General features: G+C 46.4%; 1 protein-coding gene across 5 annotated transcripts in view; it reads left to right on the plus strand.

The window, feature by feature from the left end:
- Positions 1-6,833: 6,833 nt before the first annotated feature.
- The window catches only part of SLC25A1 (solute carrier family 25 member 1), a 36,717-nt gene continuing 17,067 nt past the window's right edge, over positions 6,834-26,483 (plus strand). Inside the window, exons 1-2 of one of the 5 annotated variants that reach the window (XR_009544324.1) lie at positions 6,834-7,116; positions 14,803-14,984. The gene's annotated coding sequence lies outside the window, so the exon portion shown is untranslated. Of the gene's footprint in view, positions 7,117-10,663; positions 11,416-14,802; positions 15,009-26,483 lie in introns of those variants that run through there. The other 4 variants (XM_060170284.1, XM_060170282.1, XM_060170283.1 and 1 more) reach the window with 4 other exon arrangements.

The raw sequence follows: 26,483 nt of genomic DNA on the forward strand, positions 1-26,483 counted from the left end.
GGAGAAACAGGCCTCTTTGGCAGCATCTGCACAGTTGGGGAAGCCAGGCACTCCCTCTACACTCTCCCTTTTCCCTGCAGGAGAAATCATGGGCAGGGAAGATCTCTCTTGGCCCTAAGCTGTGCCACCTTGGGGAAGCAGTGATGTGGGTAAGTTGAGCTGTCCTCTTACCCTCTCCAATGCATCCAAACTCTTTTTTTTTTTTTTTTCTCCAGTGCTGTGCTAGAGCTACTCTGCTGGAAATCCAGACTTCCACGAAGACTCTCTCATCTGTGAGTGATTGTGTAAGACAGTGTTCTCCAGGGGCTCCTGGATGAGAGGGGCTAGAGCCAGTTCTCAGGCCACTGAAGGGTCCACAGCCAGAACCAAGGTCTTTTGCCTATTACCTGGTGCACTGCTGTGCAAGACTCCTCCTGCGTCCATTGGTATATGATGCAGGGTTCTACAGTTCCCACAAAGTATCATTTGGGCATGGATGGATGGGTGCCAAATTGTTATTGTTGGGGGGGCACACAAATGAGTGTTGTCATATTTAGCCATGTTGCTGACATCACTCCCTCTTTTCTAATGTAAGTATTTACTGCTATAAGTTTTCCTCTCAACACTGCTTTGGCTGCAAACCACAAATTTTTTTAATGTTTTCATTTTTGTTCAGTTCAATATATTTTTTAAATTTCCCTTGAGCCTTTGTCTTTCCCCCATTGATTATTTAGAAATATGTTATTTCCCAAGTGTTTGGCGATGTCCGTTATCTTTCCATTATTGATTTCTAGTTTGCTCAACAAATTTTAAATTTATATATATATAAAGGTACATATGAACATGTTATAGTGGTTTTTAAAATATGTCCACAAATTCCTTTTTACTTGTGATGGTTAATTTTATGCATCAGTTTGACTGGGTCACAAGGCACCCAGGTATCTGATTAAACATTATTTTGGGTGTGTCTACAGGGTGTTTCTAAATGGGGTTACCATTTGAATTGGTGGGCCAAAGCAAATTGCCCTCCACAGTGTGGGAGGGCCTCATCCTATCAACTAAAAGCCTGAATAAAACAAAAAACTGAACAAGAAAGAATTTACTCTCTCTGCCTGACAGTCTTAAGCTGGGACATCAGTCTCCTCGTGCCTTAGGACCCAACTGGAACTTACCCCATCAGATCTTCAGACTAAAGCTCTTGGGACTTCCCAGACTCCATGACCACGTGAAACAATTCCATATTGGGCCATGGGAACCCTTGGAAGGTGATTAGATTTAGATGAGGTCATGAGGGTGAGGTCCTCATGATGAGCTTGGTGCCCTTGTAAGCAGAGACCAGATAGCACTCCCTCTCTCGCTCTGTCTGCCATGTGAGGACATAGCAGGACAGCCATCTGTGAGCAGTAGAAGAGGGTTTTCACCAAGAACCCAGTCAGCTGGAACCTTGATCCTGGACTTCCAGCCTCCAGAACTGTAAGAAATAAATATCTGTTGTTTCAGCCACCCACCCAGTCTGTGGTATTTTGCTATGGCAGCCCGAGCTGACTGATATAGCTCCTCCTTTCAAGAACTGGACCTCAACTTCCCAGCCCTTCTTTTTCTTTCCTTTTTTTTTTTAATGTATATATTTTTTAAATATTTATTTATTTTATTTTTTTGGCTGCGCTAGGTCTTCGTTGCGGCACACGGGCTTCTCTCTAGTTGTGGCAAGTGGGTTTTCTCTCTGTAGTTGTGGTGCTCCAGGGCATGTGGGCTCTGTAGTTTGTGGCACAAGGGCACTCTCATTGAGGCACGTGGGCTCAGTAGTTGTGGCACGCAGGCTTAGATGCCCCGCAGTATGAGGGATCTTAGTTCCCTGACCATGGATTGAACCCACGTCCCCTGCATTGGAAGGCAGATTCTTTACCACTGGACCACCAGGGAAGTCCCTCCCAGCCCTTCTTAGTAACTCACTTTCTGTGAATATAATAAGGCAGAAGTAACCCGTCCCTCTGACACCCGGTTATGAAAGACACTGGGCCTTTCTCCTTCCTCTTCATCTCCATCTCCTTTCATCACTCGCTCTGGGGAAAGATGGCTGCCATGTGGCAGGGACACTGGGCACTACATGGAGGGGCCCATGCAGAGAAGCAGGCTTTCAGCCAACAGCCATGGAGGAACAGGCTGCAGACCCCACACAAGTGAACCTGGAAGCGAATTCGAGGGTCCTGTTGAGCCTCCAGATGACTCAGGTCCTGCTGGCAGTTTAACTGCAACCTCATGACAGATCCCAGGCTCCTGACTCTCAGAACTGTCCGTTAATCCATACTTGTTATTTTCAGGTGCTTAGTTTTGGGGAAATCTGTTACAAAACCACAAATAATACAACTGAATAACTCAGTGACAATTCACGAACCAAACTTACTAATATAATCAACACTCAGATCAAGAAACAGAACAGTAGGGCTTTTCTGGTGGCGCAGTGGTTGGGAGTCTGCCTGCCGATGCAGGGGACGTGAGTTCGTCCCCCGGTCCGGGAGGATCCCACGTGCCGCGGAGCGGCTGGGCCCATGAGCCATGGCCGCTGAGCCTGCGCGTCCGGAGCCTGTGCTCCACAACGGGAGAGGCCACGGCAGTGAGAGACCCTCGTACCGCAGAAAAAAAAAAAAAAGAAACAGAACAGTAACAACATCCCTAAAGCCCCCTCTTCTCATTCCCAGTCACAAAACCCACTAAGCACATGTGCCACCCTATCCTTTTACACATAAATTAGTTTTGCCTATTTTGTGTGGCGTCCTACAATATGTACTCTTTTAGGTCTGATTTCTTTTATTCAACATTCTGTGTGATTCCTCCATAATATGGTGTAGAGTTTTAGATCATTTACTTGCATTGTTTACAGCATTCTGTTGTGTGATCAAACTACAATTTATTCATCTGCTCCAGGAGGACATTCCCTTCCATCATTCTCCTTTGCCGCTTCTGAAGACACATGAAGGAACATGCCCTTGCAGTGTTTGGTCAGCTCTCTCTGTACCCTCAGCCAGCAGAGAGCTCAGGGCCCAGTCATCTGTTTCATCTCAAACAGAATCATTGCCTTTTAGTCTAGTCTGGGTGATGCTTTTGCCAACACCACTCTCTCAAAAACTTTCTGGGTGTCTTAGACTGTTTGGGAGGCTATAACAAAATGCCCACAGACTGGGTGGCTTATAAACCACAGAGATTTATTTCTCACGTTTCTGGAGGCTGGAAGCCAGGGTGCCAGCATTGTTGGGTTCTGGTGAAGGCTCTCTCTCGGGCTGTAGACTGCCAAACTCTGGCTGTGTCCTCACAGGGTAGAAGGGATAAGGGAGCCTTCTGAGGCCTCTTTTATTAGGGCACTAACACCTTTCACCCAGGCTCCACCCTTATGACCTCATGACCTCCCAAAAGCCCCACCTCCCACACCATCGTGTTGATGAACTTTGGGGGGACACAGGCATTCAGACCACAGCGGTGGGTTTCCCTTCTGGATTCCTGTGCCACAGTCATGAATCAACTTCACGTGCCGAAAACCACAACCCAAATTCTTTTCACAGCATGCCTCTGAGTTTACTTTGAGCAGGGCAGGCTTCTACAGAACCACACTGAGGTATGGCAGTGCTCTTATCCCACCGAAAGGCTCTACCAGAGGCCACCCCAACAAAGTGTGTATAGCTATGCCTTGAGTCGCCGTTTACCCCGATCCTTGTCCTGCTGGCTGAGTTTTGGATATGGATATCTTCCCGAGAGGCTCACATTTGATTGATTTGGAAATAGTTTCATTTTCCAATGCTGCAACTTTTGCACTCTCTCCAGGGCTTCTAAATTCAGCTTGCAGATGGATCTGTTCCTTTCTAAGGGCATGCCTTACAGAGTGAAGCTAGAGGCAAGAGTTCATGGTTTCAGTACTTGCCTCATTCTCCTCACCCAGTGATGCCTTATGTTCATTAGATATATTTTCTTTCTTATAAGTTACTGTAGGTTTACTGTAGTTTACTAGGGCTGCCACTAGGGATACCACAGACTGGGTGGTTTAAGAATGAGTTTATTTTCTCACAGCTCTGGAGGCTAGAACTCCAAGATCAAAGTCTCAGCAGGGTTCTCTCTCCTGAGGCCTCTCTCCTTGGCTTGGAGATGACCATCTCCCCGCTGTGTCCTCACATGGTGCTTCCTCTGTGTCTGTGTCCTAATCTCCTCCTCTTATATGGAGCAGGACCCCACCCTAATGACCTAATTTAACTTAATCACCTCTTTAAAGACCCTGTCTTCATAATACAGTCACATTCTGAGATACTAGAAGTTAGGACTTCAACACATGAAATTGGGGTGGACACAATTCAACCCATAACATTTACCACAGGTAATTTTGTCAATCATACATTTTCTCAGGGTTGTATAACAGTTTTTCTTTCTTTCTTTCTTTTCCTTCCTTCCTTCCTTCCTTCCTTTCTTTTCTTTCTCTCTCTCTCTCTCTCTCTCTCTCTCTCTCTCTCTCTCTCTCTCTCTTTCTCTCTTTCTTTCTCTCTTTCTCTCTTTCTTTCATATAACAGTTTCTTACTACCCACCACCCGGTCCCAAAGCAATGCCCCATATTTGTTTTTTGTTATGGAAGTACATTGTTTCTGGGTACTAACTTCCTTACCACAATAATGCTACGTATAAAACAGCCTCAACATCTGTGGCTTATAACCACATTTACTTTTTTTCCCTCACTCACTTGTGGGTTGGTTGGGGTTTGGATGAACTTGGCTAATCTTGTGCCAAGGCTTCAGATTGGGCCCAGGTCTTCTCCACGTGCTCCAATCTGAACTTCAGGCTGGAAATGCAGTGGGTACTGGGGACCTGTACTCACGGACACAGCGCAAGTGCTGAAGTGCAAGCCAGACAGCGCAGGGCATTTGAAACCTTTGCTGGTATCATGATGCTAACACTCAGTCCACCAAAGCGAGTCCCAGGGCCATGCCGGGACCCAAGGGGTGAAGGGGTCCCCTTAGCTCATCACAAAGCCACAGCAAGAGGGTGGATGAACAAACCGCCGCAGGGGATTAAGACGTAGGATCGATAATTCAATGTACTACAAATCTAGCCTTTGTGCACCCTTTTCTCAGACGATGCTTGGGTTTTGATATTAGAATACCTTAAATCAATTTATTCCACCCCGACTTACACACTATAGTTTTCATATATTTTAATTCTGATTTTTTTTTTTTTTTTTTTTTGCGGTACGCAGGCCTCTCACTGTCGTGGCCTCTCCCATTGCGGAGCAGAGGCTCCGGACGCGCAGGCTCAGCAGCCATGACTCACGGGCCCAGCCACTCCGCGGCATGTGGGATCTTCCCGGACCGGGGCATGAACCCATGTCCCCTGCATCGGCAGGCGGACTCTTAACCACTGCACCACCAGGGAAGCCCTGATATGTTTTTAATCCTTGAAGGCATTGTTATTTTTGTGTTATACAGTCGACTTTCATTTAGATTTACCAACACACCCTTCTTGTTGAATTTTATTCTTCCTACATCTCTGATCTTCCAATTAGAAATCATTTTATTTTTGTCTAAAGAAAATCCATTAGTATTTCCTTTGGTTAAAGTCTACCAGTAATGGATTTTCTCAGATCTCATTTGTCTGCAAATGTCATAAGTTCCCTTTCATTCCTAAAGGAATTTTTTGCTGGATATAAAATCTAGGTTAGCAGTTATTTTACTTTCCCACTTTGAAGATATGATTCTTCTGTGTTCTGGCTTCTATAGTTTGAGAAGTCAGTTCTCAGTTTAATTATTGCTTCTTAGAAAGTGATTTTTTTTCAGTATGGCTGCTTTTAAGATTTTTTTTTAAGTTCTCAGCAGTTTTACAATGATATGCCTAAGTGTGGTTTGTTTTTTATGAATTATGAATGAAATCTGTAAGGCTTCTGGAACCTGAAGCTTGACGTATTCCATCAATTTTAAGAAGACTTCAAGCCTTTATCTCTTCAGACACTGCTTCTGCCTATTCTCTCCACTTCTAGGACCCCAATTCCATGAAGGTCAGGCTGTCTTACTGTATTATGTATCTTCTACCCTCTTCTCTCTGTGCTTCAGTTTGGGTATATTCTTCTGACCTAACTCCACCTTCATTACTTTTCTCTTTTCAGCTGTGTGTAACCTACCAACAACACTATCCATTGAATTTTCAGTTTCAGTTACATTTTTCAGTTCTAGAACGTCCAGTTGGTTCTTCTTTCATAGTTTGCAGGTCAGTGATAAGGTTCTCAATCTTGTCTTTCATCCTCTTACCATATAAAGCATAGCCCTTTAAGTCTTTGTAAAAAGTCTGTTATCTGGACCCGCTGCAGGTCTGTTTGTTACTTCTCTTCGTTTACAGTCATTTATCTTCTCTCCTTGGACATCTGCTTATTCCTGACTGAATGCTGATCACTGCACATGAACAACTGTAGAAATAATTTGAACTCTATCATGAGGTACTCTCTCTCCCGAGAGAACCTATATTTGCCGCTGGCAAGGACTGACATTATTTGAACGGAGTCCCAAACAACCTGGGGTCCAAAATACCACATGAGGGTACCTCCGTGGTGGTTCCCAGACTCCAAACCTTGTCCTCCCAGGGCTGCGAGGGTGTTAAAGGTGCTGCTGCCCTCTTGGCCCTGCTCTGGAACTGGCTAACGCCCCTCAGGAGAAGCATCCCTGATACCCGGATAACCTTGCTCACTTCCTCTGTTTCCTGGATGTTGGCCCAGTTGTCAGTCACCGCCTTGTTGGTTCTCTGCTGCTTTCCGGAAACGGAAGTTCTCCAGGGACGGTTTAATTTCACGTATCGGAAAGCCCGCGAGAACTTGGATTTGGATATGACACGTTTTCTGTGCCCGTTATCGTCTTCTGTTTTTCAGCTCTCCCTTCCTTCCCCCTTCCATAAACGGCCATGTGGTGCTGGGGCTGAGGCTCTGAAACCCGCTGGCAGATGTACAGTCGGCCTCCGCCTAGGGGCGCTGGAGGGCGCCTGCGGGCTCTGATCCCAGAGGCATCGCCCCAGCCCCACCTCTTCACCAGGCAGAGCAGTCTTCCCGCCCAAGAGGCTGAAGCCAGGCTGCAGTTTCTCCAAGACTTGCAGAACCAGCCTCAACGCACCTCCTCCTCCGAGGTCTGTATCCCAGCCTCTGGGGACCCCTCCTCTAGGATTGGAAACTCTGGCCCCAGCCGTCCACCTCCTCCCCCTGCAATGTTTCCAGGTTCTTCCCTTTCACCCCGAGCTCTGGGGGCATGGCCCTTCCTACACCTGCCCCTCCACCACCACCTGGGTTCTGGTCCTACCCTTCCAGCTCTCCCTTACCTCTTGTTTACATTCTGTTCCCTCTGTTCAAGCAGCTGGTGTGGTTTCTGTCACCGGGCTGGATTCTGACGGACAGAATTCCCAACCTTCCCTCCTCTAGTCTCATTTTATTCACTGACAACAACATGATTAGATATTTTGGACCCACTTAGAATGTTACGCCAAGGCTTTACTATACTGTTACATTTTGCATTTCTAGAATGTCTATTTGGTTCTTTTTCAAATCTGCTTGGTCATTCTTTACAGTTTCTTTCCCACGTGTATTTTTAAGTTTGCCATTTAGCTCTTTAAATACATTAAATATAGTAATTTAAAGTCTGTGATGAGTTCATTTTCTCAACCTCTGTGACACTATCTGTCTCTTGGTTTTCCTTGTTCTTTCTTGTGGTGACTTGTTTCCTTGAGTGTTTTTTTTTAATTTTATTATTATTTTTTAACATGAGCTTATTTTCCTTAGAGTTTTATTTGTAGGATGGAGGTCTGCAAGAATAACTGTAGGATAGCTACAATTTGCCTTTTGCTTATGAGTGAAGTTAGGTTCTTATTTTTCATGTTTAAGAATCAGTCGTATTTCTTTTCTATGCATTATTTTTTCATATGTTTTTGCCCATTTTTCTATTTGGTTGTTGATCTTATTGAGTTGTGGGAGCTCATCATTTCTATTGTGAAGATGGGAAATCATCACAAAGGATTTAAAGATTTTTTTCAGGATTACTTGGCAAGTTACCAGCAGTGAGGTTATTAGAATCCTTTTCAAATCAGACGTTTAGTTCTTTTACACGTAGACACTGGGCGAGGTCCTGACTTATTAACAATCCTGTCATTTTGCTTAACTACAATTTTCCTAAAATTCCTTTCTTCTAGGTTGTACATTTTTAGTTTTGACCTCCAAAAGCCCTGGGGTGGGAGGAGGGGTGGGGTGGGGGGAAGGGTGGGGATTTAGGGAATGAAATACTACAAATACTAAAGACTTTATATAGTGTTCGGGGTGAAGGGTGCTTGGGATCATAGGCATTACTGCCAAAATAGAGATATTTGGGAAATGTAGTACTACCCACAGTCAGAGTCCATATTGTTAGCTGATGAGGCTGCAGACGTGGAACCTGCAGTCTGCAGAGGTCTCGGCTAACACTGGAAAGAGATTTAATTTGCAAGTGAATAGTCTGTTTTCTTCTTTAACATATTTTTGGCTGCTAGATTGTGAAGCTGTTGTGCAAATAATTGCACCATCACTGTGTTATTCACGGTGTCCTATTCATTTCTTAAAATTACCGGGGAGCAAGGCGGAGCGCAGAGGAGATCGGTTACCCCGAGCGTGGGAACGCAGACAGCTCAAGCCTCCCCTTCCCTGACGAACATCCTGTATGCAGCCGAGCCACCTGTGTGCAAAACACCTTCAAAAGGTGCCTCGGGAAACAATGACCGCTGGGCGAACCAGGTGTGCTTTCCGTGCCGGACCTGCCACTACAGATGTGCAGCCACCGGCCACCCAGGTGACCGTCGCGCCTTCGGTGGCCCACCTGCTGCTTTGCGACCTCTCAGCTCTCCGCACCGATGTTCTGACCGAACAGTGTCCTGAAATGTTTACATGCAAAGCCAGGAAAGATGTTTAGGAGCGCCTTGCATGTAAACACATCACACGTAATTCCGAGACTCCTTTCGCGGTGTTTTTGGCCCATCTGTGCCTGAATTTTAAAAATGTCCCTGAACTCAACTGTCCAGACCTTCCCCCTCTGCCCTTTCTCTGCACATGGAGGGCTCAAGGGAAGGGCGCCGGAACTGGGCTTCTCCCGCCTGGAACCCCGTCACTCGGGAAACTTGCTGAGTGCAGCCCGTGCCTAGTCTGTCCGCGCGCACCTGACCTGGGCACGGCCAGGAGTCGGCCCGAGACCCCTTCACCTTCCCGCGCACACCTGCCAGGGGTCAACCCGGGACCCCTTCACCTTCCCTGGGCACCGGCGGGGCAGCGCAGACTCGTTCCTGCTCGGGCGATTGAGAGGACCGGCAGCCACACCCGGGACTACTTTTCGCAGACCCCCCGCCCGCACCCAGGGCGGCCGGCGGAGGGAGCGCGGGCGGAGGGAGCGCGGGCAGAGTCGTCGCGGCGTGCTCCAATCAGTGCGCATGCGCGCCTCAATTAGTACGCATGCGCGTCTCCGGTGGGGGCTCCGCCCCTCCCTGTCCGCCGGCTTGTGCGCTTCACTCAGGACCTTCCAGGTGAGATCCGGGAGCTGCGCGGGGATGGGTCGCGCTCGGTCCTTCGGCCGCGTCCCAGCCGCCTGAGGGTCCCAGAGGGCACCGCCGACCCCAGACCCCAGCCCGGTGCGGTGGGGGCGCGGGTGCCGCGCGTGCGGGCCGCCCGGCGTTCGCGGGCTAGAAAACCTCCGGGGCTCAGACTTGGACGCGGGCGGAGGACGAAGGTCCGACCACATGTCGCCTCCCGGTGCGCGGACAGCGGGGGCTGCTCGGCCCTCGGGCCCGAGTGTCCTTCCCGGGCTTCGCGCTCCTCCCTGGGTGGGGGCGGCGCCGACTCTGTCCCTGGGTTTCGTTCTCCGGCCTTGCCCCGGGTCCCTGCCCAGCACCCGGGCAGAGGCGTTTTCCCAGAGGACAGCCGTCCGCTTCAAGTCCCTTGGTGAGCGGCCCCGTCGCCCCGGGGTGAGGATGCCGGACCCGCGGGGCCCCGGGAAGACCCTCTCGCTGCCCCCCCACATGTCCTCCAGCACCTTCTCTGCAGCCCCCACGCTGGCCCGTGAGCCTCGGCACGTGCTGCTGCCTCTTTGCAAAACACGCTCCCCCCTCGCCCCCTCTTTCCCAGCCACCAGCTGCTTAGCCTCTGGTTTCTGCTCAGACGACGCCCCCCCCCCCAGGCCGGCCCTGACCTTCAGGGTGAGGGGCCCCCTCTCCGCGCCCGTGGTCTGGGGGCTTCCCTGAGGACGCCCCATCCCGTAGTGTGGTCGCTGCTCTCCCTCGGGCCTGCGAGCACAGGAACCCACTGCCCGGGGCCAAGCAGGCCCTCAGATGCGTGAAGGAGTGAAAGCGATTTCCTAATAAGATGTTTGGATAGTCGGTGACCAATCAGGTATCACGAGGACTGTCTGGTGACGCGGTTCGTGGGCTTTTCCGGGCCCCCAGCTTGCTCCCCTGGGGCCCTTCACCCCACCTGATCGCTCCCCAGACCAAAAATCCTTTAAGAGAGTGGACATCGGTTCTCCAGTTGTACAATATTAGGAAGTGGAGGATGTAGACTTGTGACTATAAAATATCAGTTCTATTTCTGTGTCACCTATAGAAAAATAATTCTAGATACTTTACAGGTGATATAATTGTAACAATATTTTTTTTCTGTTTTTAAATTTAGTTTGTTCCACATGATTTTCCCCAGAGGAAAAACAATACTTTTATAACGGTCGGTGGGGAAACAAATACATGTGCAGGAACCGTTACTCTATGGTCAGCTTCTCCAGAGCGCAGTGGGCAGAGGCCACACGTGTTACGTCTCTTGCGTCCTAATAAGGTGTTCCCTCCACTTGGGTTTCAGACGGTGGCAAGTTATTTTGCTTTATTTATCCTGTCACCCTAATTTGGAGGGGTGGACTGGTGCTGCAGAAACATTTCTCATAAGTACTTTATGAACTTAAAACAAAATCAGATACCTGAGTTTGAAGGCGGTTGCTGTTTGTGATATCCGAGAACGGCAAAAAAACTAAAGGGCTAAGAACTGGGTATGCCTTGATTCACAAGAGGACTGGCTGGACCGTTCAGTGGCAGAAAATTTCTGTTCAGAGCTCCAGGAATTCTCTCCCGGCTGCGTCAGGAAGCAGCTGCTGGTGTGTGAGTTTTGAAACGTGGCACAGCTCCCCCACAGAGGCATACAGACTGGTCCCTCAGGGTCTGATCTTGGAGCTCAGAGGTGATGCTCTTTTAAACAGACGCGGACTTGACCAAGGGAACCCGGGTAAGTTTCAGGAGCCCGGCAGTCTCTGGTCTTGATTAGCGCCTCTCGGCGCGGCTGGGACTTCACAGCACCCGGCGGGGCCACCTCGGGTGGAAATCCGAGTCTCTGCACTGTGGCGTTGCCTCCAGAGGAAGCTGAGAACCAGTCTTCTAGAGGTTAGTCATTATTCATAATTAGAGAGGTTGATGTTCGAAGCCTTTTTCACATGGGGTCTGAGCTTGAACTGAAGACGTTGAGCATCCAAGTGTGCTGGCAGGGCTCTGGGGAGGACATGTCCGCCCAGAACATGCTTGGTTTATGTTGCTGCCTCGCTTTTCAGATTCTTTTTCTTTTTCTTTTATTTATTTATTTATTATACAGCAGGTTCTTATTAGTTATTTTATACATACCAGTGTATATATGTCAATCCCAGTCTCCCAATTCATCCCACCACCCCACCCCACCCCGCACTTTCCCCCCTTGGTGTGTCCATACGTTTGTTCTCTCCATCTGTGTCTCTATTTCTGCCACTTTTCAGATTCTAAGACGCACAACAGTGGGCTTACTGTGTCCTAGAATTGTTGTTCTACGTTTATATGAAGGTTTTTGTAAGGTCTTGTGTAAGCTGTTAAATTTTACCTGTTGGTGGACTGATTGTCCTTATACTGGAGGTAGACGCTGGGCTGATCATTTGCGTCTGACTTTCTTGTTTACAAAGTGAGTGTGTGGCAGGTGAGTGACCGAGTATCAGATGGATTAGAGTCGGGCATCTTTGGAAAAACAATTTTAAATGTTCAAGATCCCCAAACCGCACATGCTTCCCAGTGCTCTTTGAGTTTTGTTGGGTCGATGGAGGTGTCATGTCCCACGTGATCTTAGCCAAGCTTCCCCAGGCTACTCAGTGTCCTGTAGCTGGGGCAGAAGTATTTGGAACAGACTTTAAAGTAATATGTGTGCATGGAAGAACTGTCCCAAATAAAAAGTATGAATGGAAACTGTGCAACCAGGGGGGTCTCTCTCCCCATCAGAAATGGTTAAGGAAAGCATTATATTTTCAAAAAAATGATTAAAAGAATTATAGTAAAAATATTCTCCTGGCCTTTGCTTTTGTAACTTAACACGGTTTCAAGATTTCTTTTGAAATCACATATTGTACAGGGACTTCCCTGGTGGTCCAGTGGTCAGGACTCTGCACTTCCAATTCCAGGAGCGTGGGTTCGATCCCTGGTCGGGGAACTAAGATCCCACATGCTGCACGGTGTGGCCAAGGGGGGATAAAATCACATACAGATCCCAGCATGTATTTGACAGAATTACTAACATCCCCTGGGATGGTAGTTGTTGGCTCCCTGTCACCCCGTCCTGGAAATGTGTCCTCGCCTCCCTGCTCGTCCTGATTTTTCTTTCCCTTGCTGCTTCACCTCCTTCTCTGCTTTTAGCCTGTTCATTTTCTTCTGCCACCTCTCTTGCTGGAGGCCCGCTGCACCCTCTGTGCAGGGGAGGTGACCATCCCCCTGGGCTGGCTGAGGAATGGCGCCACGGAGCTGGGATGGCGAAGTTCAGGGGCAAAATTAGAATCCAAGCAGATCTTGACAGCCTGGGATCCAAGTAGATGACATTTAACAGGGATAAATATAGGGTCTTATGCATTGGTTTTAAAATAGAGAAAACTTGCTGTGGTGTAATTTGAGAGAAGTCTGTAATGCACTAAAAATGTAGCTTTTAAACTATCCTGAACTAACCTAGTCCTAAAATTTAGGTAAGTTCCAGAAAAGACCTTAGTATCACCATTTTTTCATAGGCCCTCATTTACAGAGCTTCCTCTAACATAGGAAAAGGCTTGCTAATAAGTTTGAAATATATTTTCTTAAACTGCATATTTTCTTGACTGCCTAGAACAAGTAACCTCTCTACCAATTAATTATATAACATCTGTGTTCTGGGCCCTGGGATTGGCAGTGAGTGAGCCTGGGGAGGAGACAGACGCAGAAGGAACAGGCCCAGAGGTGACAGCCCAGGTGTTGACCCTGTGGGGTGTCTGGCTCTTTGACACGAGAAGCTAGTGTTGTCACCAATGACTTGTGTGAGCACAGCTGTGGCCCTGCTGGCCAGACTGCACAGTCCCTTCAGTAGAGCAGCCACAGGACATTCAGATGCGCAGTTGCTTTTATGTTTTCCTCAGCGTCAGATTTGAATTTGGGTTCGTTTCATCGCAGGTCTAGAGAACCGAAAGGATTGTGAGAGTGCCTTTTTTTTTTTTTAATTTTTGGCTGCACCACACAGCATGTGGGATTTAAGTTCCCCGACCAGAGATCGAACCTGTGCCCCCTGCATTGGAAGGCAGAGTCCCAACCACTGGACTGCTGGGGAGGTCCCTTGTCTACTTTTATTAACTCTGATACGGGCTGTTTAAATGTGTAGCTTGGTTACCTACCAGACTGATTATTCTGGGAATCAGAGTCCTTGGTTATTTCTACTGACTAATGGAAAACCGCATCTCGGGACTCTTTTTGCACGTGGAGTAAAACTCAGGGGTATCTGGTACTCTGTGTGGGGTTGTGCTGTGTTTAGCATCCCGGGCCCCAGCCCTCAGGGTTCTCGAGTCGTTGGAGTTAAAGTTGTCCCTGCCTGTCTCCAGAGACTGCGGGATCCCACCCGGCTAGAACCACCGTCTTCATTTGTTCTGGTTCTAATGGTCTCTGGCTAATTTTTGCGTCCATGGTTCCCAGATGTTAAGACACCATCTTATGTTTGTGAGGTACTGGACTTTTCCCACTGCCACGAATGTGTGTATAAGCTCTTACGTGAGGAACTGGACTCAAATCACTAATTTTTTTAATATATGTATTTTTTAATTTATTTATTTTATTATTTTTGGCTGCGTTGGGTCTTTGTTGCTGCGTGCGGGCTTTCTCTAGTTGCGTTGAGCGGGGGATACTCTTCCTTGCGGTGCACGGGCTTCTCATTGTGGTGGCTTCTCTTGTTGCAGAACACAGGCTCTAGGCGCCTGGGCTTCAGTAGTTGTGGCTCGCGGGCTCTAGAGCGCAGGCTCAGTAGTTGTGGCGCACAGGCTTAGTTGCTCTGACGCATGTGGGATCATCCCAGACCCGGACTTGAACCCGTGTCACCTGCATTGGCAGGCGGATTCTTAACCACTGCACCACCAGGGAAGCCCCAAGGAAGTAGATTTAGACATTGTGACATGCAGGGGAATGCTTTAAGCAAAAGCTCTTGGGAGGGTCTTTGTTATTGCTTCCTTTGGGGAAGCCAGTTTCTGGGCCCGTCCCCAAGGCCTCCTTCCCTCCGGCTCGCCATGGTCATGACCGGGCTCCCCCCTACTGCTGTCATCCTTACTCCTGTGGGTTCCCGTGTGTTCAGCCCCTCAGGGTTGCAGGCTCCTGGAAGCCTGTCGCTGCTGTGCTGGCTGTACCTGTTAAAGGCATAGAGACGCATGTTCGCATTGGCCTCCAGTAGTCACTTGCTGTGATCCCTTATCTGGTCTAGATCTGATCTGTTTCAGAGAGGAAAAACTTATTTTAATCAAATGCTTCTTTTCTGTTTAGCTCCAAAACCTGGGACTTAATCCAGCTGACGCTGGCTTCAGCATACTGACCATGGGACCTGGCAGGATTCCATGTGCCCAGGACGAGCCGGCACAGGTGGTGAACGCTGGCATGAGTGACCCACGGCACCTGCTGCACGGCCAGTCTGCAGACAGAGCCACCGTGCATCCAGCCTCTGGAAGGTACTCCTGACAGATGTTCAGAAAGTCATTTACCTCACTGCTTTGTTACCTTTTATATTGAACAAGCGTCACACACTCACAGCAAAGTGTCATCAATAGCATTAAACTCAAGAAGTTTTAGCAGAAGCTGTGTCTTGCGCGTCCTGTTCAGTAAGAGGCCCTGAGCTTGGGTGCCCTCACCCCTACGTCCAGATGCATGTGAGGGAGCGAGCGCCATGCCTCGCCCTGCAGGCACTCTTAACCTCAGAGGGGAAGGTTGGGTGATGGGGGGGAGGGAGGTTGTCCAGGCAGCTTGGAGTGTGCATCCAGATCCTGCTTCACTTGGGAAATGTGCCAATGACGGGGCCATCGGCATTAGTAGAATTTCACTTCCCTGGACTTGGGGTCTCAGGTGCTTGAAATCTAGTTACTCTGAGGACATAGAATCTTTCCCTACTGCCAGGATTCAGGAACTGAAAGGATTATGTATATACTGGGCTTGCTAGTGTTTTACGTGAAACCTTTATCCTTACTTTGAAAAGTGAAAGCACTTTCTGGACCTAAAATTTGTGAAGGCCAAATATTAGCTTTGCGTTGCTTCTATTTTTTTATAGAAAGAGGGTCTACTTGGTCATTTCAGTAGGTAGAGGGACATCTGGAAGTGAAAACCTTTCTGTTCAAAAAGAAATAGCTGAATAACTTTTATTTGAAATGATCTTTTGTCTGTTATCAGCTCTATTTCTTGTCACTATTTTTTTGAACATGTAGTGTAAGCATTGTAAACTGTTTTAAGTTTAATTGAAGTTATTAAACTTCCTGAACTCTTAATGATACTTTTGGCTCCTCTGCGTTTTCTGTTTTTACAGTATTGTCGAGAGACCCTGTCTAGTGTGCTGTTTGCTGCTTGGTGTGCTCCACGGGTCTCGCGATGCCCAGCCTGTTGGTCTCCTGGGCCCTTTAACATGTGGCTCTCCTGGGGTGTGGGCATGGGGGCAGAGAGAACACGGCATCTGCATGTTGTCCGTCCCTCCAGCCAGAGACCACCAGGAGCACCATGGAAGGTGGGCCTGGGTAGGAGGGTGTTAAGAAGAAGCTTTGATGGGATCTGGGCTTCCGTTGGGTAGTCTGGGGGACAGTCTATGGAAGCCAGAGTTTGCTGTAGCTTGTACGCTGTCAGAGAGGGGAGTGATTCTCTGATTGGGCATCTCAGGAACCCTCCCTATGGCGGTGGTGGGGTGCGGTGGGGGCAGACTGGAGAGTGTGAAGCTGGGATGGGTGAAGAGACAGCAGCCACTCATTTTAGCCAAGCGGGGGCTCTTTGGGTTTCAGGGGAGGCACAGTGACTTGGTTGTCATCTGTGCTTGGATCACGCCCTGAAGTGGCCTTCCCATCTCACTGCATCTTGGTCCCCGGGGGCTCTGTGAGTAGCTCCCATTCTGGGAGGGCAGCGTGGCCCGCCTCCAGCTGCCCGGCTGCTCCTCTTCTCTCCGTGTTCACATGAGCTGCTGCAGCTGGAACCACGTGCGGCGCTGTTTTCTTTTTCTTTTTTTTTTTTTTTTTGCTGTTTTCTTTTGCACGAGGAAGCATGAGGCGGTAGGACCAATATGATGTCATTTTAAGGCTTTTCTCCTGTTCTTACTGCAACCCTGTGGCCACAGGAGGATCCTGGACCCTGTAGTACATGTTGCTGGCAAATGGAGGCCACACCAAAGTGAACAAAGTTGTCTTTAAAAAAGTATTTTTTTAAATACAAGGTAGCATTACACAGGTAACTGAATTACACTGTTACTGTTTCACAAGCCCGGGCTGTTCCATGGGGGCTGGTGTGAACTTGTGGGGGTGGGGGTCTGAGCCTGGACGATCACGGGCGCCCATGTTGGCTGAGGGCTCGTGGGGGAACAGGGTTCTTTCTTGTTTTCGGCAACGCCACGCTGCATGCAGGATCTTAGTTCCCCGACTAGGGATCGAACCCACGTCCCCTGCTGTGGAAGCACGGAGCCCTAACCACTAGACGGCCGGGGAAGTCCATCGGGCTCTTGTTTAAAAGCTCTGCTTTGCAGCCCGCTCCCACCTGGTTGAGAGTTCTTCTGAAGCCGTCCGAGCAGACTCGCTCACCCTGGGCCCTTCAGACCGTCCACTGATGGATTCCTGGTGGATATTTTCAGAGATGCATTTTCACCCTTGACCCAAAGAGCCTGAAGTCGGGTAGAATCCCTCACTGCTGCTGTTTTCATGGAATATTAATACTCTGCCTGCGGGATCAGCAGACTTAGACCCCAAGCTAAGGGTGGTTTTTATATTTTTAAAGAGTTGTAAACACAAAACATGAATGTGTGACTGGGGTCTTCGTGCCCCTAGTTTGTGACTTTGTATCACGGCCCAAGTGTGATATTCCTGCTGTTATTAGGAAACACTGTCCTCTGAGCATTCGCGTGTGCTTCTCTTCACAAATGTTACCTCTTTCCCTTCATTTTTAGAGGCACGTGGGGTGCAGGCTGCTGCCAGCCAAGCAGGTGGCCGGGCTCAGGTGGGTGCGCAGGGCAGTGGATGGCGCCCCCTTGTGGCGGGACCCCTTCACCGCCAGGACCTCAGTCCTGAGGTTGATTCCCAAAGGGGTTTGGTCCTTGTTTTGTTTTTTGTTGTGATGCTAGATAGTTTGTACTGCATGTAAAACAAGTTATTTTTAGCCAGTCTGAGGACAGCTTGACCAGGTTTCCAGCTGGAGGATGTTTCCCCTGAGCCTGGGCTGTTTGACCCCAGAAGGCAGCCCTATCCTGGAGTTGCACTTGCAGCCCAGCCTTTGTTTCTGTGTCTGACTACTTTATGCAGGTGGAATTTAAAGGCCATAAAATTCCTTTATTCTTTTTTTCTTTTTTTAAATGACTGCCACACCCTGGGCATCACACCACAGAAGTGATTTTTTTAAATTAATCAATTTATTTATTTATTTATGTTAGTCTGTGTTGCATCTTCGTTGCTGTGCGCGGGCTTTCTCTAGTTGCAGCGCGCAGGCTTCTCATTGCAGTGGCTTCTCTCATTGTGGAGCACAGGTTCTAGGTGCACGGGCTTCAGTAGTTGTGGCACATGGGCTCAATAGTTGTGGCTCGCAGGCTCTAGAGCACAGGCTCAGTAGTTGTGGTGCACCGGCTTAGTTGCACCGTGGCATGTGGGATCTTCCTGGACCAGGGATCGAACCTGTGTCCCCTGGATTGGCAGGCAGATTCTTAACCACTGCGCCACCAGGGAAGTCCTTCAACATATTTTCTAACGTGAGTATAAATACTGACACACTTTTACACTCTTCTGAGAAGGAGGTAATGCCTAGGAGGCTCTTGTCAATATTTAGAAGTTAACGTGGTTAATTACTACTCGAGACATTTTCTTTTTCCTCTTAATCAGATTCGCTGTAAGTAGTACATCTTAAAGTAATAGAAAGATACAGAATTAAGAGTGTAGAACCTGTCTTTCTAATTTTTAATTTATCTTTCTCTAATCTCCCTCACATTAAATACTAGCTGGGAAGACGCTTCAGATCCTTAATATTGAGACAAAGAGTAAAGCGAAGTCTCAGACAATGGTGGAAAGGGGAATTTATGGAAATGGGTCTTTGCGAGCACCATTGCCCTGGTGACAGAGACCACAGTCTACCCCGGAGCATGAGGTGACTCCGAGCCCACCAAGATGTTGGATGGACACGCCGGTCTCATGGGGCACTGGGCCATCCACTGCCGTACGGGTGAATACCCAGAGGGACTGCTCCTCTTGGCATCTCGGCCCGGGTGAGCTTTGGCTGCCTTCAGGGCCTGGCCTAACAGACCATCAAGGCCTAATATTTAAGTTGGTGTAGGTGTAAGGCAGGAGAAGTAGGTCCCAGACTGAAAGAAGTAGAGGTTACAAAGAAATCCAAACTTTGGATCATATAGGTATTTATTTATTTATTTAATATTTATTTATTTGGTTACACTGGGTCTTAGTTGTAGCAGGCGGGCTCCTTAGTTATGGCTCCAGGGCTCCTTAGTTGCAGCTCATGGACTCCTTAGTTGTGGAATGCAAACTCTTAGTTGCGGCATGCACATGGGATCTAGTTCTCTGACCAGGGATGGAACCCGGGCCCCCTGCATTGGGAGCATGGAGTCTTATCCACTGCGCCACCAGGGAAGTCCCGGATCATATAAGTATTTAAATGCAACTTTGCCTCATCAGCTATTGTATCCCATCAGGTTACTAATATTAAATCTATAAATTATTTCTGGCACAGTTTTAAGAAGTGAATTGTTGAGGATTTTTAGTAGAACTACTTAGAACCTATAAGTTTATAGGATGAAGTTTGGGGGTCTCTATTTTAAGAGTTTTAGTGGAATGTTGCTAACCCATGTCCTTTTATAATGAAAACAGCAACTGTCTGCCACGGTTTCTTTTTTCATTCCTAATCCAGTCCTCAGATATTAGACAACCGTAGGGTGTTTGGTCTTAGATTGTTATTAGCCAATCTGGGCCATTGATCGGTCTTCCATAGCCCAGTAGAGAAGGTGGGGCTGCAGGATTTTAGTACTTAGCCAACTGTCAGACATTTGAAGAGAGTGCTGCGGGGGTGTCAGATGATACCCAAAGTCAGGGAGGGCCCACAGTAGAGGGGGCCTTAAAGCTGCATTTGGCCAGCTGTAAAAGTTCACTTTGAGAGGAAAATGTGTGAAAAGGCATGGAACTGGAAGAGTGTTGCTCCTTCTGGGAGGTTGTGGTCCTCCACTATGACTGTACCTGTAGGGAGTATAAGAAGCAGCTAGCGGGCAAAGCAGGAGAGATGGGGGTGCTCTGTCCTGCAGGCAGTGGGGATTCTGCTGCAGTTTCTAAAGTGAGAGTCCCGTGATTCATCCTCCCTCTTGCAGTGGGTGATGTTGAGATGGGCCACTGTGAGACTGGAGGCCGAGAGGCTAGTTGACGGGCAGATATCAGAATAAAGCCACGCAGCATGATGTGGGGCAGAGACTGAAGGAGAGAGGTGAGGAGTGAACAGAGATGGAAGGAATACTTCTCTCTACCTTGGGAGTCTCTGTGTGCTTTAGCTGAAGGTGGTGGTGTTGCAGATGAACAGGAGAGGCGAGACTTCAGATTTTAGAGGTGAAGTGGCTAGGACTTGGTGCTGGGCTGGGCGTCTGCTGTCGGGGAGAGGAGAGTGAGATGGTGGCCTGGCGTTTGCCTCAGAAGAGTTGGGGTACCTGGGGTCTAACCCTTCATCTGTGATGTACGGACAAGTTTTTCTTCCTGGGTGACCTGGGGGTTCTTTGATGTAATTTAAGGGATTTACTTAGAGTCACAGAACCTTCCAGTGAGAGGTCCTATAGCCTCAGTTATTTCTGGTTGTCGGGGCTGAGGGTGAAGCTGGAGTGGCAGCGTATTTGTGGGAAACCTCACATCATATCTGGGATAATGGACATTCCCATTGCTCCTACCCATGAAATGACATGATGCTGTCACCCATGTCAGGGATTGTTTGGGTCTGATTGCCAAGGCTTATGTGAAAGGAATAATTTTATACCAGGACATTTTCTATGGTGCATCATCTATTACCTTGAATTACTATCTACCCTTGGCTTCCCTCTGAAAGGATTTGGATGTTGCTGGCCCTTATGATGGGCAGAGGGTGCAAAAAAATTAAAAGCGGTTGTGGAATGAGATGTTCATAGGGGGGCTTTCAAAAGCTTCAGCATATTTTGGGGAATCTAGAAGGCCTTGTGCATGCACAGGGCTGTGCACACATCCAAGAGAGAACTGACAAGGCCCTGAGCTCTCACCTCTGGCTGACCTCGAGGCTATGCACAAGGAAGAAGTGTAGGCTGGAGGCCAAGGCAAAATTGGAAACTGCCTTCCAGGGCACTGAAGACATGTTTCAGCACACACAGAGCCTCTCAGTAAAGGCTGAGATTCAAGGCATTTAAGTAATCTCTTTCAGCTCATTAACTGGCCACCAAGCTAATTGAGTAGAGACTTAACTGACCACATATGACAAATAACACAAACTTTACAAAATTAGTTCAAGAAATTTGCTAAACCAGCAAACAGCAGCAATAAGCTCAGGTAAGGCAGGGAGTGTCTGATTTACAGAGTTGTCACATCATAGCATTTAAAATGTCTAGTTTTTCAGGAAAAAAAATTACAAAATATGCAAAGAAGCAAAGCATATTCAGGGGAAAAAAAGCAGTCAGTAGAAACTGTTCTGAGGAAGCCCAGACATTAGAGTTACTTTTTAAAAGACTTTAAATCAGGGGACTTCCCTGACGGTCCAGTGGTTAAGACTCCATGCTCCCAATGCAGGGGGCATGGATTCAATCCCTGGTTGGGGAACTAAGATCCCGCATGCCACATGGCGTGGCCAAACAAACAAACAAAAAAAGACTAAATCAGCTATTTTAAATATGTTTAAATAACTAATGGAAACCATATCTAAAAAACTAAAGTATGAGACCAACGTCTCACCACATAGATCATTAGCAATAAAGAACTAGGAAGTATTAAAAAAAAGAAAAAGAAAACGCCAAAGCCTCATAGATCTGTGGACCATCAAGTGGGCCAACAGACGTAATGGGAGTCCCAGACGGAAGAAAGAATATTTAAAGAAATAATGGCCAAAACGTGCCAAATTTGATTTTTAAAAAACCCACTCATGTACATAACCAGGAGGCTCAAAGAAATCCACACCCAGACATATCACAGTTAAACCATCAAAAGGCAAAGAATCATGAAAGCAGCAAAAGAGAAGCAAACCAGTCTTGTACAATGGTCTCAATAAGATGAACAACTGATTTCTCATCAGAAGGCATGGTGGGATGAGATATTCAGAGTGCTTTGAAAAAAAGACTGCCTAGTGGGAAGCAGCTGCATAGCACAGGGAGATCAGCTCGGTGCTTTGTGACCACCAAGAAGGGTGGGAGGGAGACATGAGGCAGGAGATATGGGGATATATGTATATGTATAGCTGATTCACTTTGTTATACAGCAGAAACTAACATAACATTGTAAAGCAATTATACGCCAATAAAGATGTTAAAAAAAAAAAAGACTGTCAAGCAGAAATTCTGTATCCAGCAAATCTATCCTTCAAATATTGAAGGGGAAATTAAGGCATTCCCAGGTAAACAAAAACTGAGAGAATTTGTCTCTAACAGATCTGCTTTGTAGGAAATACTAAAGAGAATCCTTCAGGTGGAAATGAAAAGACACAAGTAAGAACTTGACCCACATGAAGAAATAAAGAGTCCTGATATATAAGTATCTAGATAGGTAAATGTACAAGACCATAAATGTAGTTTTTGTTTATAACTCTTTTTCCTCCTGTCTGTGTTAAAAGACAACTACATTGAACAATAATTATAAATCTGTGTTGATACGTATATAAAGTACATAAAGATGTAATTTGTATGACAGTACTAGTACAAAGGAGGGAGGAGGCACAGAGCTATACAGGAGCAGAGGTTTTGTGTGCTGTTGAAATGATATTGGTATGAATCCAAATCAAATTATGAGGTTAATTGTAATACTAAGGCAACCACTAAGGAGATAACTAAAAATAGTAGAAGAAATAACAAGGTAATTGAAATGACACATTGGAAAATACCTATTTAACACAAAAGAAGGCAGTAATGAAAGAATAAAGAAACAAAAAAGATGTAAGACATGAAGAAAACAAATAACAAAATGGCAGAAGTAAATCTTACCTTATTGATCGTTGTATTAAATGGATCAAACACTCTGATAAAAAGGCAGAAATTGGCGAGTATTTTTTAAAACAACATGATCCAACTGTATGCTGTCTACAGGAGACAAACTTTAAATTCAAAGACACAATAGGGAGTTCCCTGGTGGCCTAGTGGTTAGGATTCCAGGCTTTCACTGCTGTGGCCCAGGTTCAATCCCTGGTTGAAGAAGTTCCCGAAAGCCACATGGTGTGGCCAAAAAACAAAACAGAAACAAACAAACAAGCAATAAATAAATAAATAAATTCAAGGACACAATATATTGAAAGTAAAAGGATGGGAAAGATATACCATGCAAACTGTACTCCGAAGAGAACTGGATTGGCCATATTAATATCAGATAAAATAGACATTAAAATAAAAATTACTACTAAAAACTTATAGATGAATGTTCATAGCTGCACTGTTTATTCTAGCCAAAAAGTGGAAACAGTACAAATGTCCATCAGCTGCTAAATACATAAATAAAATGTATGTCCATACAATGGAATATTAATTTGATGGTAAAAGGAAATGAAGTACTGATGTATGCTATACCATGATTAACCTTGGACATATTAAGCTAAGGGAAAGATGTACGATTCCACTTAGATGAGATGTTCAGAATAGTTATCTATAGAGACAGACAATAGGTGAGTAGTTGCTTAGACTTGGGGTGGAGTGTGAAGGTCGGTTGGAGATTGACAGCCAATGAGGTTCCTCTTAAGTGATGAAAGTGTTGAAAATTATATTATAACCATGGCTGCACAATCCTGTGAAAAACTAAAAACTTGAATGGCGTGCTTTAAACAAATGAGTTCCATGGTGTGTGAGTTATATCTCAATAAAGTTGTTAATACCTTTGGGAATTATGCCTATTTACAGGGATATCATCATGTTTGATAAAATGTTTTAAAGTAAAAGACTATAAATCACAGTGTCACTTGTTTATGCTTTGCTGACAGAATTAAAACCAACGATTAAAAAAATCCAAGCTAAACCTTTTTTATCCTCACGCCACTTCTGACACCAAAGGTGTTGGTTTTTCTACATCAGACAATTCTCCAGTTCTTTGTGGACAGCAACTGGGTGTCCAAGAATCCAACTGTGTTCTGACGCTAACACCCAGGGTTGGTGCATACTCCTGCCAGACTCCCCACCCTTCAGACCCCAGTCTCAAGCTCCAGGCCACCTGTACCTACAGGCTGTCAATCAGGGGCTCCCACAGTCCCTCTTCAGGGTCAGTAATTTGCTACAATCGTTCATAGAATTCAGGAAGGCACTTTACTTATTATGAATGGTTTATTATGAGGGGTAAACTTCAGACCATCCATTTGTTCCCTGTAACAAATGGACATCCACGTGCAAAATAATGGAGTGGAGCCCCTACCTCACACCATATACAAAATTAACTCAAAGGATCAAAGACCTAAATTTAAGAGGTAAAACTATAAAAATCTTCAGAAGAAAATGGGAAATATGCATGACTTTGTGTTTGCCCATGGATTCTTAGGTGCAACACCAAAGGCATGATCAACAAGAGAAAAAATAGATAAATTGGACTTTATCAGAACTAAACTTTTGTGCATCAAAGGATATTGTCAAGAAAGGGAAAAGGCAACCTACAGAATGGGAGAAAGTATTTGCAAATCATGCATCTGATAAGAGTCTAGTATCCAGAATAAACAGAGAGAGCTTACAACTCAGCCACAGAAAGATGTCCCAATTAAAAAATGGGCAAAAGATGCAAAAATCCTCAACAAAATACTAGCAAACAGAATCCAACAGCACAGGGACTTCCCTGGTAGCACAGTGGTTAAGAATCTGCCTGCCAATGCAGGGACACAGGTTCGAGCCCTGGTCCGGGAAGATCCCACATGCTGTGGAGCAACTAAGCCCGTGCACCACAACTACTGAGCCTGTGCTCTAGAGCCCGTGAGCCACAACTACTCAGCCCATGTGCCACAACTACTGAAGCCTGTGTGCCTAGAGCCCACGCTCCGCAACAAGAGAAGCCACCGCAATGAGAAGCCCGCGCACTGCAACAAAGTAGCCCCTGCTCGCCACAACTAGAGAAAGCCTGCGCACAGCAACAAAGACCCAATGCAGCAAAAAATAGATAAATCGATTTATTTATATTTAAGAGTAAATATATTTACTCTTATCAGATAAATAAATAAAAATTTTTTAAAAAAGAATCCAACAGGGCTTCTCTGGTGGCGCAGTGGTTGAGAATCCGCCTGCCGATGCAGGGGACACGGGTTCGTGCCCTGGTCCGGGAAGATCCCACATGCCGTGGAGCGGCTGGGCCCGTGAGCCGTGGCCACTGAGCCTGCACGTCCGGAACCCGTGTTCCACAACGGGAGAGGCCACAACAGTGAGAGGCCCGTGGACCGCAAAAATAAAAAATAAAAAAAACTACAATGAGGTATCACGTCACATCGGTCAGAATGGTCATCATCAAAAAATCTACAGACAATAAATGCTGGAGAGGGTGTGGAGAAAGGGAACCCTCTTGCACTGTTGGTAGGAATGTAAATTGATACAGCCACTATGGAGAACAGTATGGAGGTTCCTTAAAAAACTAAAAATAGAACTACCATATGACCCAGCAATCCCACTACAGGGCATATACCCTGAGAAAATCATAATTCAAAGAGTCATGTACCACAGTGTTCATTGCAGCTGTATTTACAATAGCCAGGACATGGAAGCAACCTAAGTGTCCATCGACGGATTGATAAAGAAATGCGGCATATATATATATATATATATATATATATATATATATACACAATGGAATATTACTCAGCCGTAAAAAGGAAAGAAATTGAGTTATTTGTAATGAGGTGGATGGACCTAGAGACTAAGTCAGAAAGAGAAAAACAAATACTGTATGCTAACACATATACGGAATCTAAAGAAAAAAGTGGTTCTGATGAACCTAGGGACAGGACAGGAATAAAGACACAGATATAGAGTATGGACTTGAGGACATGGGGAGGGGGAAAGGTAAGCTGGGATGAAGTAAGAGAGTAGCACTGACATATATACACTACCAAATGTAAAATAGATAGCTAGTGGGAAACAGCCTCATAGCACAGGGAGATCAGCTCGGCGCTTTGTGTCCACCTAGAAGGTTGGGATACGGATTGTGGGAGGGAGACGCAAGAGGGAGGAGATAAGGGGATATATGTATATGTATAGCTGATTCACTTTGTTATACAGAAGAAACTAACACACCATTGTAAAGCAATTATACTCCGATAAAGATGTAAAAAAATAGAATAAAATTTTAAAATAAAAATAAAAAATGAGCGAAAAGACTTGAATAGACATTTATCTAAAGAAGATATACAGGGCTTCCCTGGTGGCGCAGCGGTTGAGAGTCTGCCTGCCGATGCAGGGGACACGGGTTTGTGTCCCGGTCTGGGAAGATCCCACATGCCGCGGAGCGGCTGGGCCCGTGAGCCATGGTGGCTGAGCCTGTGCGTCCGGAGCCTGTGCTCCGCAACAGGAGAGGCCACAACAGTCAGAAGCACGCGTACCGAAAAAAAAAAAAAAAAAAGAAGATATACAAATAGCCAATAAGCACATGAAAAGATGGTCAACATCACTAGTCACTAGCAAATTGCAAATCAAAGTCACAATGAACTACTTCTTAGGATTGTGGTAATTTTTTAAAAGTGGAAAATAAGTATTTGTGGGGATATGGAATGATTGGAACTGTTGTTAAAAAAAATCAATAGTCAATCTAAGATAGAAATGGAAACTTTTAGTCAAGCCAACC

The sequence above is a fragment of the Lagenorhynchus albirostris genome, chromosome 14 (genome assembly GCF_949774975.1).
Source record: "Lagenorhynchus albirostris chromosome 14, mLagAlb1.1, whole genome shotgun sequence".
Classification (NCBI taxonomy): Eukaryota; Metazoa; Chordata; class Mammalia; order Artiodactyla; family Delphinidae; genus Lagenorhynchus; species Lagenorhynchus albirostris.